This window comes from Nicotiana sylvestris, chromosome 3, assembly GCF_000393655.2.
Source record: "Nicotiana sylvestris chromosome 3, ASM39365v2, whole genome shotgun sequence".
NCBI lineage: Eukaryota > Viridiplantae > Streptophyta > Magnoliopsida > Solanales > Solanaceae > Nicotiana > Nicotiana sylvestris.
The window spans coordinates 150,206,299-150,218,815 of NC_091059.1; positions in this window are offsets into that span (position 1 = coordinate 150,206,299).

Sequence of the window (12,517 nt, forward strand, 5' to 3'; positions counted from 1 at the left end):
CTTCCTTCATGGCGGAAGCTGGGGACGGGTGGTTTGATATAAGGTTGATGTCAATCTCTGCCCAATCGCGGCATTGGAGGGTCTCTCCTTGTGTTGTCCCTACGTTCCCTCTTGGGTTTGGATTGCACTGAGATGAGTCGCCAGGTTGGCCTATTGAGGTCTTCGTCGTATGCTCTGACCACAGCGCAATAGGCATTATGGATCTCGTCCCAGGTGGCCAGTGGATATTTCATCAATACGTAGCAACTTTGAGGTTACCCTCGACCCTTCTCTGTTTAGCCCGTTCTGGAAGGTTGTTATGGCCATTCCTTCTGAGACATTCGGTAAGGTTATCCTCACCTTGTTGAACCGAGCCAAGAAGTCCCTCAGTCCTTCCCCTGGAGATTTTCTAATGGCGAAGATGTTGTTTACCCTGGTTTCGACTTTCTTAGCCCCTTCATGTGCCATTAGGAACTTATCTTCCATTTCCTCGAATATTTCTAAGGAGTAGGCCAACAACTGTGAATACCACGTCAATGCCCCCTCCCCACCGTGAAGGTTTCGCCAAACTTTTTTAACAAGATGGAGGATACATTTTATTCAATGAGGTCGTTGCCTTTTACTAAGGTGACGTAATGGGTCATATGGTCCTTCGGATTAGTGAGGTAAGGGGGCATCTTGAAAGTTTTTGGTATGGCAAGAAGAGTTGCCTCCTTCTTGTATGGCTGTTCCACGAACCTGCCGGCGTCTCTTTTTGGCATCAGGTTATAGGAACCTGGTATTTTATCTACCTGTTCTTGATGCTCTTTCATATTTTCCTTGAGTGCCTTATTCTCGTTCTCCATTTCCTCCATTCGTTTTAATACAGCGGCAAGAGCGATGTCACCTGCACTGTTAGCAGTTGTATGGGTATTACCTGTAGCTGGGAGATTTAGCTGATCGTCCTGCCCACTCTTGTGTTGGGCCGCATAGACCATTGGGGTTTCCACGGTCATGCATGTGACCTGCTTGCTCATCACGCTGACCAAGGTATCCGTTAGCCAGGCTTCCAAGAGCTTTCTGATGGCTGGTGGTGCTCCTTCTTCCGATGATGCGGAAGCCTCTTTGCCGTTTTGTTTGGTCGTGCTACAGAAGGGTGCAAGTGACTTCCCTGATGTCGTAGGAGTTGTTTCTTCATCCTGAGTTTTGTACGCTTCATCGATGGCACTCATTAGATTGAGGGGGATGTTGTTTTCCGCTTTTGTTCCTTTTCCTTGGTCGTCTTTGTCACACCACCTTTTTGCGCGCCCGCCCCAAAGGGTTGAATGCGCGAGGAAGTTTTTCCAATTTAAGTGACAATATTCGAAATGGGATTATTTATTTAATTCAGAGTCGCCACTTGAGAAAGGTTTGGCTTTTGGTGTCCCAAGTCACCGGTTTATCTTGAATCCCATATCGAGGAAAATATTCGACTTTCCAAATGAAGTCTGCGAACCAGAAATTCTATGTAAGGAATTCTGTTGACCCGAGGGAAGGTGTTAGGCACCCTCGAATCCCGTGGTTCTAGCACGGTCGCTTAAATTGTTATAATGGCTAGATATCTGATTTATTACATGTTATTACTTATGTGCTTTCATTAAGTTTAAAACCGCTTTTATTATTATTTATTTTTTATGGAATTGCAACATTGTAAAAATGCATTTCGAACCATGTCACAATCAATGCGCCCATGGTTGTTAATACATTCCGACTCCGTTGAGATTTGGATTTGGGTCACATAAATGCGCACCCGAATTTAAGAAGGTAAGATTATTAAAATGCACGCCTGAAGCAATTATCGTATTATTATTTCTGGGTAAGGCCGTGGAATTTTGCTAAACGGCTCATCCCGAAGTCTAAGTAATTTTAATTAAACATTTATCGAGGGCCCCGCAATTTGTGCGTTTTATTTGGCGAGGCTCATCTCATTTATTTTTATCAGGATAATCCTAAAGTGCCTACATTTTCTATTAAAATTGTCTCTACAAAAATGAAAGAGAAAAGGTTTTAATTTATTTACATGCTTGAATTGTTATAGTTGAGTTTCGAATATGATTCGTAAATTCTGAAAAATGATACAAGCAAAGCAGTCCGTTGCCAATACGGGCACAGGCTCACGTATTACTACCTAATTATATTATACTAGGCATGTTCTCAGTTTGTCAAATTAAAAAAAAAACTTGGCAATCTAATTTTAATCCTAAAACAATTACATGCTGGAATTAACCAATATTATTTAACTAAACAATTTTCTTACAAGTTCCGAAATGGTCTATTCGTTTGATTTTTAACTTAGACGGAGTTACTACATCATTTATTTATTTACTTGGCAATCTAATTTTAATCTAAAACAATTACATGCTGGAATTAACCAATATTATTTAACTAAACAATTTTCTTACAAGTTCCGAAATGGTCTATTCGTTTGATTTTTAACTTAGACGGAGTTACTACACCATTTATTTATTTTTAAGCAATATATAGATAGTTCATCCGTTAAGCTATCGTTGGATGTTCCACTATATATACATTAAATAGCTACATGATTCCGATTTTTGTAAGCTAAATAATTTATATATACAAATAAAATTAAGAATATAATTCAAAATAAATTTAGAACTTCAATTCTTCATTTTTCGTATTCATGCTTCCTGTTTCAGTTTACAATAATCAGCGTGTCAGTTGTGTACCTGAATATTGGAAGCAAAAGAAAATGAAGATGAGAATCAGCAACAGTAATAACAATACAGCAACAACAACTGCCCAGCAACAGTAACAACCCAGTAACAGACCGGTGGAGTAGTAATCCCAAAAACAAAAGCTTCAAGCTTTCATGAAACAACAATTAATTCTGATTTCAAACAATGAAAGAAAGCAGAATATTTTTTTTAGTTTTTAATTTTATTTTTGAAAGCTTAAATATTTTTCGGAATTTTTTCTTTCTCTTAAATTTTTTCTCTCTCTATCTCTATCTGTCTTTTAAATCTGATTTCAAGACTTCTACTTATATCCCATAACCCATAAATCTTTTAATCAATTAAAATCAACTCATTTTCTCTACCAAACTCATTATCTTCTCACTCATCCCCATTATATTAAATAAATATATCACACCACCCCATTATATTTTGTCCCCCATGCCTAACATAAAATAATGCAAGATTCCCCCCACTAAATTTTGTCTTGTCCCCCTTTATATTAAACAACTATATCACAACCCATCCCATTACAATTTGTTCCCCATGCTTCACATAAAAAATTACAAAAATGTACAATTCCTAAACTACCCCTCCGGCCTTATTGCAATTACTAAACTACCCCTGAACGTACTGCAAATTACCAAACTACCCTATCAGCTATAACAAATCAATTAATCAAACTCAACCAAAATATAGCCAACATGACCAATTTCTACACGAATTCAAACAACAAATCTCATGAACATGAATTCTTCAACATTTCAACAATAAATCACATGAACATGATTTCAACAACAAATCATATGAACACAAATTGAACAACAAAGAACAACTAAAATTTGATTGAACAATATTTTAGCAACAAACAAACCTATTTTCAGATTTAACAACAACAACAACAAACAAGTATATTCAGATTTCTAAATTCAATAATATTAAACTTAAAATCAACTTTAACAACATTACAACAAACAATTCCTATATTAAACTTAAACAAGATTATGAGACAAATTCAAGAAATAATCATAAAAGATAAACAAGAAATCAAACTATACAAATTTCGGATTCAAGATCAACCAAACAAAGTATGAACATGAATGAAAATATTCAATAAAAATAACAAACAAACTTTGTTCAAACTTCGAATTAAACTTAAACAAAACAAATAAACATATTCAAATTACTAATCTTCAAATAGTCAATTAAATCCAACCAAAATTATAACAAAGATATATGATCCAAAATTAAGAAGCAAAACATTAACTTCACATTAAATTACTAAATTAAAAACGAACTTCAAACAAAGATGAACATGAATTAAATCTATTTTTAAACAACAAAACATAACGGATTCACATGATTTAAACAATGTTAACAATTTCTGAAAATACATAAAACACATGAAACAAATTGAAGAAACAATTAATGTAAACTTCAATTTGAATCTAACAAACATTAAACTAACAATTCCCTTTTTTACAAAAAATAAATAAAATTAACATGAAATAAACATGGAAAAAAAACAACTAATTAAGTTTCCATTTGAATCTGAAAATTAAAACAACAAAACACATGAACAAACTTAAAAAAATTTAATTCAACGATAAACATGAACAAAACAAGAATCGAGCATTCATCGATTTTAGATTCGAGAAATATCACAACGAAATACGGTCAAAAACCAACTAACCGGAAATGAAACGACGAACAACGAACGACAAACTTGAACTATGTATGGACTATTTTGACGACCCCAACTTTAAAATCAGCCCATGAATCTGTTTCCCGAGCTGGGCATGTCGCAACTTCGAACAAACCTGAAGGTTGGCCATGGCAGTCGCTAGCAGCAGCATCGGAGCAGCAGCACGCAGCAGCGTCGGAGCAGCAACGGCGACCCAGCAGAGGCGACCCAGCAGCGGTAACAGCAGCAACAGAAACGCCGGCAGCAGCACGACGGAGGAAGCCGGCGCAGCTGCCACGACGAGGCAGCAACATGGGTTACGAGCAACAAGCATGGCGGGGGAGGATGTGCTCGTGTGAGTGTGTTGACGCAGCTGTGTGCGTGTGTGTCGATGAGGAGCTTGGAGGTGGGGAGGTGACGAAGACGAAGAAGAAGGTGAAGCAGCAGCTACAACGCTGCGTTGTGCGCGATGACGAGGATGAAGAAGACGATGGGTTCTTGAAAGATCTCAACACAAAGTTAGCATCTTTACAAGAAGGTGAAGTGGGTGGTCGTTGGAGCAGGAGGATGACGATGGTGGACTGCTGGTCGTAAGGTGGTGGTTTGGGTGTTGAGGATGGAGGGGCAGCCATTGATGCTAGGGAGGGGAGCTTGAGGAAGAAGAAGGAGAATAAGGGGGGGGATGGTTTAGGTATTTTTTAGGGTTTTCATCTTTCTTTTTATTTGTTTTGTGTTGTTTGTAAGATAATAGGGGTGTTGGGTCATGGACTAGGTCGTAGGGAAGATTGGGCCATTTTTTTGGGCCTGTGGCTTGAAATCGAAGAAGAGGCTCAATTCCGACTTTCTTTATATTTTCGCTCTCTTTTCTTCTTTTATTTTTCTAAAAACTAAATTATAAAAATACTTAAATTATTATTAAGAATTAAATTAAGTTATAAAGGCGCAAATTAACTCCCAATAATAATTAACGCGCAATTAAGTAATAATTAAGCGTAAAATTGTATATTTGGACATTAAATGCTAAAAATGCAAAAGATGCCTATTTTTGTAATTTTTAATTTTTGTAAAACAAATTTAATTACTAACAATTGTAGAATTAAATCTTACATGCAAAATGCGACATATTTTTGTATTTTTTATTAATTTAGCAAATAAACACGCACAGACAAATACAAATAATTATTCAAAATATCACAAAATTGCACACCAAGGAAAAATCATTTTATTTTTGAATTTTTTGGGAGTAATTCTCATATAGGGCAAAAATCACGTGCTTACAGTCTTTTCCCTGGTTACCTGCCATGGAATTCTTGTATGCAAAGAAAAAAAATTAGATATTAGGTTAATAAGTTACGAAAGTTGTAGATCTAAATGAAAACTAATAGTTTGACTAAGAAATTCCCACAGACAAAGCCTCTATATGACCCAAAAATTAGATTTTGATTTTTATACAATTAGATTTTTAGAAAAACAGGGTTAATCATAGTCAATATTAATATTTAATGACAGATCTAATACTTTCAGGGCGCCGTATAATATTAAATAAGACTATCTTGGAGCAATAAAGACTAATAAATGTAAATGGTAGTAATAAATGATAATAAATAGCTTTTAGATAGTAAATAAGACAAAGATCACCCGACAAGGATGAAGTCATCAAATATGCTCTCTAACAATGATGGATGATGACAAGCAAGTGTATATTCTGATTCTTCTTGGATCGCAAGAGATGGGTAAAAGAAAAGAAGTGTAAAGTCAAGCTTTGCTTCGATTCAATAAAGTGAGAATCTTTGCACAGAAAATGTTGATGATATTCTTTATAAAAGGTCTGATCCCCCTCTAGCCTACAACTCTTTCTATTTGCAAGTGCACATGTACCACAAAACACTAGATAGTAAAATAAAAACAAAATATTCACTAAAATATTTTTTAAGGAATCTAAATTCTTAAACTAGTCATCACTTCGTACTGGAGGGTCAGCTTTTGCAAATCCTAAACTCGGACTCCATCTATGTCAAAATTAGTTGCCATGATTAATTAGTTTGAATTGTACTAAAATTTCCTGCACTTTTCTAACACAGTCTTCCTTACTTTTTATATTTCAATACTAGTTTTGAATAAATTGTCGTTGAAGCGGTTCTTTAACCGTATTTGATCGGGAGTAAAGATAAACAAAGGCTAAAAAAAAATTATATGAAATAAAGTACTTCCAACAAGCAAATCAAAATAATAGAATATCAGATTTAATAAATTGTATCAACGGAATTTACGGTTACATGTCCATGGTTAATTACAACCAGACAAGAATAAAGAATTTCAATTTTAACCCCCAAAAAAAAAAACAATTTTGGAATTATTGTAAGAAAATCAATAGGGAAGGATGGTTTCGAAACAGTGGATGCCGTCCAATTCCAGTGCAAACCTCGGCCTCTTTTGCTGCTGTGGTCGCGAAGATGACCGCGCCGCCGCCTCGTCGCCCTTCTTCAGTCCACCGGTTGAAGAAGTTGACGGCGGAGAAACCTCGTTCTTGCGATCGGATACAAGAGGCGAAACCCCTTGTTCTTGTTGTTTCTTCTCAGTACTGGCCGGTGCCCAAGAGCGGTTCACCTTTTGGCCAAACATCTCAGCAGAGAGAGCATCAAAAGAACTGAATATTGACATCATCATGATTGCTGTAATTTTTTCTTCATTCAGAAAAAACAAATAACACGAGAAATTAAAGTACTTATTGCTTTACTAAAACTTGTTTACGAAGAAAAGAAGCTGGAGAAGGAGGTGTATTTATAAGGGGGAGGAGGTTAAATATTGGAAACCTTTTCCCACGTAAAATTGAAACATATGGAATCAAGTGGATTTTTGAGGAGAAAGGAGGTTTCCCCTATTGTTCCCTAATTTATAATTCGTTGAATTGGTTCGCAAGTAACACTCTCCTGTCAACACGTGTTACTGGATTTCTATTATTGCTAACACGATGTTATAATTTTCTTGCGGATTTAACTGGGAAGTTTGCCTAATTCCTAACTAAAATTTTCTTCTGTTTTTAGTTAACGTGACGTTATTTAATTTAATGATTTTTAAGGAAAAAAAGATTTTTTAAAAAAAAATTATGATCTTTAAATATGTTATGACATGTATAACAACAAAACAATTTTATTAATAAGAAGTTTAAAGCTAATTCACTTTTAAATATAAAGATATATTTATTATTATTTTTAAATAAACTAATAAGGCAATATTGTTATATAAAATAGAACGGAAGAAGTAAATTTTCTTTTCTACTTTGGACCAAAGGAGATTATAGTATTAACTAAAGGTTAATTAATTAGGGAAATAATATATAATGTTAAGCGTGTCTTATTACCTATGGTTTGAGCATATGGATTATTATACCCCGTCTTGGAGCATGTCAGCTTATATTTGTTTATCCATTATTTTTTCGTGTGGATAGGTTTGGACCAACTCAATACTGGTGGTAGGACTTTCTTTCGTAACTAAATCAAAGTATTGCTGACCTGGTCAATGAGTTGAAAAGTTGACTATTATTCAAATTGTATATGGGGTCTCGATTAGTCAACAAAACTTCAAGAGGTCAAAGAGCAATTAATATTGACTTCGGCATAGGAGGTTAGAATCGGAAACTTCGGCCTGGCCTGTTTGTTACACGTAATGCTGCAAATAAGGATCTTTCCTCAACTCTGAGAATTGAAATATCCACTTAATTTCCAGCATTTTAACAAAGTTTGTGTTAGGTAAGAACCTGAAACTACAAGCTGCAGTGCTTTAAATTAAACTACAAGCATTTTAGAGATTAACACAACGTTTGTGTTAGGTAAGAACCTGAAACTACAAGCTGCAGTGCTTTAAATTAAGGACCAGAAATTTTCCTCTAAGTTAATTTTTGTTCAGCATTTTGGGTTAAAGATGAAGTAGATTGTTGACAAAAAATTAAAGGTTTTCCTAGTAAAAAGTAATTACTTTTCCTGATTCTCTTGTTTGAATCCGTCTCGGTTCTCTCATTTCTCAAGGTAATTAACCACAAGGTCCTATTTATGTATTTTTAATACCAAATAAATACAAACATATATCGTTCATACAAACATTATTAATCACTATAAACATATGTCTTTCATATACAAATTAATCACTTAATCATAATTAAGATATGGAAGTCACTTTAATTCTTAACTGCTTACGTTAAATTCCTTAGTTTAGTTTAAACACCATGAAATATTTACCATTATCAATTACCTCATATCACATTATTAGATTTATTTGCATAAACTCTAATTTAGCTTGCCAAAAGTTTCTATCGTTGTAGCTTCAACGAGGTTTTATTCGAAATTTGCTTTTAAAGGTTTCTTTTTATTAAGCTCATTTAGGTGAATCCGGGAGTCTCACATGTCATGATTTATTTGGATTACGTTACTCATTTTCCCCTTCAATTCACTCGTTATTCCTGCTCATCAGTTTAGCTCATATGATAGTTTTTACTGGTCATACAGTTAAGAAGGCAAATTAAATTTTTAAGCTTTGTGATCTAAATATTTATGTGGTTATAGATCTCTCATTAATGATATAATAAAATTTTAAAATTGAATTATTTAAATATATTAAAAAAATTCTTTTTGAGTGTCACACAAAATGGAAAGACGATATCGGAGTAGTATTTATATGCATTCTCACCAAACAATCTAGGTAGACAATTAAGTTGCAAGAAATCTCGCACATGAACAATACAGTCATAATAACCTTTCCGGAATACAATATAATCTTCCCTCAATTTCATCTTACAAATAAAAAGGCAAAAAAGTGAAAAAATGAATTGTATATCAACTTCCTGAATTTACAGAAGAGTACATGACCATGATCATGACTAGACAAGAATAATGAATTACTTAGAATTTTAGTTTAAAAAAAATCAATAGGGAATGATAGTCTCGAAACAGTGGACACCATCCAATTCCAGTGCAAACCTCTGCCTCTTCTGCTTCTGTTGGCACGAAGATGACGGCAGCGGCGATGCCTCTCCGGCCTTCTTCAGACCACCGGTTGAGGAAGTAGACGGCGGAGAAACACCACCAGTCTTGTGATCTGATACAAGAGGTCCAACCTCTTTTTGTTGTTGTTTTGTCTCAGTACTGGGTGCCCAAAAAGAGTTCACTTTTTGTCCAAAAACTTCAGCAGAGAGAGCATCAAAGGAACTGAATATAGACATCATCATCTTTGATATTTTATTGCTTCTAACTTGGAAAACAAATGGAGTTAAAGAAGACGAAAAACTGAAAGTATTGCTTTGTTGGTTTGTATAAGAAGTGTGCTTATAACCAGTGTTTTAAACTTGTATATGAAGAAAAAAGGATGCAAAGGAGAAGTATATATAGGGGTTGGATTAAAGAATAGGAAATCTTTTACCAAATAAATATAGAAAGATCTGGAAGTGGACATAGGGGAAGGAAATTTCGGCTATTCTCCAATACGTTGAATTGGTTCGCAAGTTTGGAACTTCGAAAACTAACACTCCCTGTTAACGCGTTGATATTTTGGGTCTATTATTTGTTAAACGACATGACATGATGTATATCTTCTGGATTTAACTGGAAGTTGCCTAATTCCAGTTATTCATTTAATTTAATGGGTATAAAAGGAAATATCAATAGAAACGTGTCATGATTTTTCTGGTTTAAGGATGAATACGTGTCCTTTTACCCCTTTTTTGGAGCGTGCTATATTGTCGAGAGAGAAAGAGTTGCGGATAAGATCGGACCAAAACTATATTGGTGGGGCTTTCTTTCATTAAAAACTTAAAGGACTGCTGACCTCTGATCAATGAATTTTGATTGAAAGCTGCTCAAGTTGTATATATATATATGGGGTCTGGTGGTCAACCTTCAAAAGTTCAAACACACCACGATTGACGTAAAGGAGGTTAGAGTCACAAACTTGATTTGTTAACAAGTGTTGAAATGTAGGAATCTTCTTCGACCTTGATTATTGAATATCTAGACTCGGGGAAATCCAACCAAGAAGCGAGACAATAACAGTGTATATGTGAGTCCGAAACTTAACTAGTGCCAAAAATGGCACAAAATACGTTTTTACTGTTAAAAAAAAAAGTTACATAAATACATAAATTGTAGTATTATACTGTGTTTTACTTTAACGAAAAGTTAGCCGTTAAAGTTAAACGCAGTATTATATTACGTTTTATTAAAAAATTAAATTTTTTAGGAAAACGCACTACAATACTGCGTTTAAGCAATATTTCCTTAAACGCAGTATTGTACTGCGTTTTCCTATAAAAAAACTATAAAATGGCCCACCTTAATAAACTTCTGCAAGACTGCAGAGAATATTTGTTTTTTTAGTGTAAAACATAGTATGATACTGCGTTTTACACTGAAACGTATTATTATACTGCGTTTTACACTAATTTTTGGGTCCACCAAGTGTTCTGCGGATAACTGACATAACAATAATTGAAATATATAAAACGTGGTAGTATACTGCGTTTTACATAAAAAAAATCTGCACCCCAAGCTCGAACTTGCCTTATTTAAAGGCGTTTGAATTTTATGAAAATCCATTCAAAACTTTCCTTCAAACTTCCGTTCATACTTCTCTCTTCTTTTTATCAATCATTTTTTTATAATGTCTGAAGAGCCAAAAATAAGGGTTTCATTATATTGGAGGTTGAGGTTGTGCTGGAGAATAACTCTGTGAGGTATAGCTCATCTCCACAGTGTAATGTTAAATTGCCGCTTACAATGGAGTACGATAAATTGGTATCGTTGTTACGTAAAAAAATGAGTGTGAGGAAACGTTCGGTTAACCTTAAAGTAACCGGTAGATTTTCGTATTCAGTGACTCCGCAGGGGTTTGCTTATTATTCTGAGTTTAACATCAAAGAGGATGAAATTCTTAGAGATTTTTTGCGGATTCTGGATGAATACAGGGAATTTATTGTAATAAAATTATTGGAAATATACGTCAAGGTTGAAGACGTTCCCAATAATGAGGGCGTGCATAGTAGGGATAACCCCCAGCCATCGGGTGGTTATTCTAGAGCAGTTTTTGCCGGACAGATTGTTGATGAAAGAACTTGCCTTGATTTAAACTTGACACCACCGGCGAATGAGCAGCCACAAAATAATTTTTTAACTTTATATAATCCACAAGATGACTGGTAAACTTTAATTTTTCTGCGATTTAGCGATGTTTATTTTATGTTTTAATTGGATTTGTATTAACACTCATATTTTTCATAGGGGGTACCGTCCGGATATGAATTTTACAAGTTATGACCCCGCCCTAGTTGGAATATGCGTAGTTCTGGCGTATTGGATTACGGTTGTCCATCCGGGAGTCATCACCAACAAGAAAATATACATCATGAAACGGCAAGACAGTACGACTTGTAAGTAAAGTGATATAGCTATATGTAAAGTATTTATCTAGTTGGGTAGCTTATCATTTTGTTCTTTTTGTGCAGTGAAAACGAGCATCTTGATGTTCCTGACCTCATACAGTTGCCCATAGACGACGTACTGACTCGTGATTTGGCAGATGCGCAGAGTCACGAAGATGATAGTAATTATGACAACAATGCGGATGAGTCTGGAGATGACACACCCTTCCATGATGAGGGTGATGACGAGGAGGAAGTGGATGCCGAACCTGAGCTGACGAGGGAGCATGCTCCTCCACCTCCCGCTAGACCAAGAGTGTACGAGTCCCATGTGACATTTCATGAGCGAAATATTCCCTACATTGATAATTTGCCAAGTATGCCGGACTTGGATGCCCTCACAAGGGATGATGACAAAATTCGGCCAGTGATGTGGGATGAGTCTAGACCAGCGGTGCTGGCAAAGGGCATGTATTTCCCCGATAAAGCTTGCGGGCACCTCTGCCTCGTGGGACAGCCTTGCCTCGTGGGGCACCCCTCCCTCGTGCCCTACCCCTGCCTTGTGGGACAGCCCTACCCCGATGGTAATCCTCTGGCGCCGCATACTCAGCCTCGTGATCCAACCTCGAGCCATCTCTCGCTTGATACAGGGTCCGACGAGCCAGCTCTTCCACTCGCCGGCCATACTCAACAACTGCAGCACTGTCGCCATGCTGCTGCATCTCCTGTCCCAAC